This window comes from Echiichthys vipera (assembly GCF_963691815.1).
Source record: "Echiichthys vipera genome assembly, chromosome: 7".
NCBI classification, from domain to species: Eukaryota; Metazoa; Chordata; class Actinopteri; order Perciformes; family Trachinidae; genus Echiichthys; species Echiichthys vipera.
The window spans coordinates 42,501-45,000 of NC_139832.1; the positions used below are offsets into that span (position 1 = coordinate 42,501).

The following is a 2,500-nucleotide window of genomic DNA, read 5'->3' on the forward strand; positions in this document are numbered from 1 at the left end:
TTTAACCTTTAACACACATCCTGTTTATCAGTTTAACCTTTAACAAACATCCTGTTTATCACTTTAACCTTTAACAAACATCCTGTTTATCAGTTTAACCTTAAACAAACATCCTGTTTATCACTTTAACCTTAAACAAACATCCTGTTTATCACTTTAACCTTAAACAAACATCCTGTTTATCACTTTAACCTTAAACAAACATCCTGTTTATCACTTTAACCTTAAACAAACATCCTGTTTATCAGTTTAACCTTAAACAAACATCCTGTTTATCACTTTAACCTTTAACAAACATCCTGTTTATCACTTTAACCTTTAACAAACATCCTGTTTATCAGTTTAACCTGAAACAAACATCCTGTTTATCAGTTTAACCTTAAACAAACATCCTGTTTATCAGTTTAACCTTTAACAAACATCCTGTTTATCAGTTTAACCTGAAACAAACATCCTGTTTATCACTTTAACCTTAAACAAACATCCTGTTTATCAGTTTAACCTTAAACAAACATCCTGTTTATCACTTTAACCTTAAACAAACATCCTGTTTATCACTTTAACCTTTAACAAACATCCTGTTTATCAGTTTAACCTGAAACAAACATCCTGTTTATCACTTTAACCTTAAACAAACATCCTGTTTATCACTTTAACCTTAAACAAACATCCTGTTTATCACTTTAACCTGAAACAAACATCCTGTTTATCACTTTAACCTTAAACAAACATCCTGTTTATCACTTTAACCTGAAACAAACATCCTGTTTATCAGTTTAACCTTTAACAAACATCCTGTTTATCACTTTAACCTTTAACAAACATCCTGTTTATCAGTTTAACCTTTAACAAACATCCTGTTTATCACTTTAACCTTAAACAAACATCCTGTTTATCAGTTTAACCTTTAACAAACATCCTGTTTATCACTTTAACCTGAAACAAACATCCTGTTTATCACTTTAACCTGAAACAAACATCCTGTTTATCACTTTAACCTGAAACAAACATCCTGTTTATCACTTTAACCTTAAACAAACATCCTGTTTATCAGTTTAACCTTAAACAAACATCCTGTTTATCACTTTAACCTGAAACAAACATCCTGTTTATCAGTTTAACCTTTAACAAACATCCTGTTTATCAGTTTAACCTGAAACAAACATCCTGTTTATCACTTTAACCTTAAACAAACATCCTGTTTATCACTTTAACCTTAAACAAACATCCTGTTTATCACTTTAACCTGAAACAAACATCCTGTTTATCAGTTTAACCTTTAACAAACATCCTGTTTATCACTTTAACCTTAAACAAACATCCTGTTTATCAGTTTAACCTTAAACAAACATCCTGTTTATCAGTTTAACCTTTAACAAACATCCTGTTTATCACTTTAACCTGAAACAAACATCCTGTTTATCACTTTAACCTGAAACAAACATCCTGTTTATCACTTTAACCTGAAACAAACATCCTGTTTATCAGTTTAACCTTTAACAAACATCCTGTTTATCAGTTTAACCTGAAACAAACATCCTGTTTATCACTTTAACCTTAAACAAACATCCTGTTTATCAGTTTAACCTGAAACAAACATCCTGTTTATCAGTTTAACCTTTAACAAACATCCTGTTTATCACTTTAACCTTAAACAAACATCCTGTTTATCACTTTAACCTTAAACAAACATCCTGTTTATCACTTTAACCTTAAACAAACATCCTGTTTATCAGTTTAACCTTTAACAAACATCCTGTTTATCACTTTAACCTTAAACAAACATCCTGTTTATCAGTTTAACCTGAAACAAACATCCTGTTTATCACTTTAACCTTTAACAAACATCCTGTTTATCACTTTAACCTTAAACAAACATCCTGTTTATCAGTTTAACCTGAAACAAACATCCTGTTTATCACTTTAACCTTAAACAAACATCCTGTTTATCAGTTTAACCTGAAACAAACATCCTGTTTATCAGTTTAACCTGAAACAAACATCCTGTTTATCAGTTTAACCTGAAACAAACATCCTGTTTATCAGTTTAACCTGAAACAAACATCCTGTTTATCAGTTTAACCTGAAACAAACATCCTGTTTATCAGTTTAACCTGAAACAAACATCCTGTTTATCACTTTAACCTTAAACAAACATCCTGTTTATCAGTTTAACCTGAAACAAACATCCTGTTTATCAGTTTAACCTTAAACAAACATCCTGTTTATCACTTTAACCTTAAACAAACATCCTGTTTATCACTTTAACCTTAAACAAACATCCTGTTTATCACTTTAACCTGAAACAAACATCCTGTTTATCACTTTAACCTTAAACAAACATCCTGTTTATCAGTTTAACCTTTAACAAACATCCTGTTTATCAGTTTAACCTTTAACAAACATCCTGTTTATCACTTTAACCTTAAACAAACATCCTGTTTATCAGTTTAACCTTTAACAAACATCCTGTTTATCTCAAACCCCCGGCTGAGCGCCG

At 30.5% G+C, this 2,500-nt stretch overlaps 1 protein-coding gene across 1 annotated transcript in view; it reads right to left on the reverse strand.

The window, feature by feature from the left end:
- The window catches only part of lamb1a (laminin, beta 1a), a 63,028-nt gene that overhangs the window by 514 nt on the left and 60,014 nt on the right, over positions 1-2,500 (reverse strand). The window lies entirely within an intron of this gene.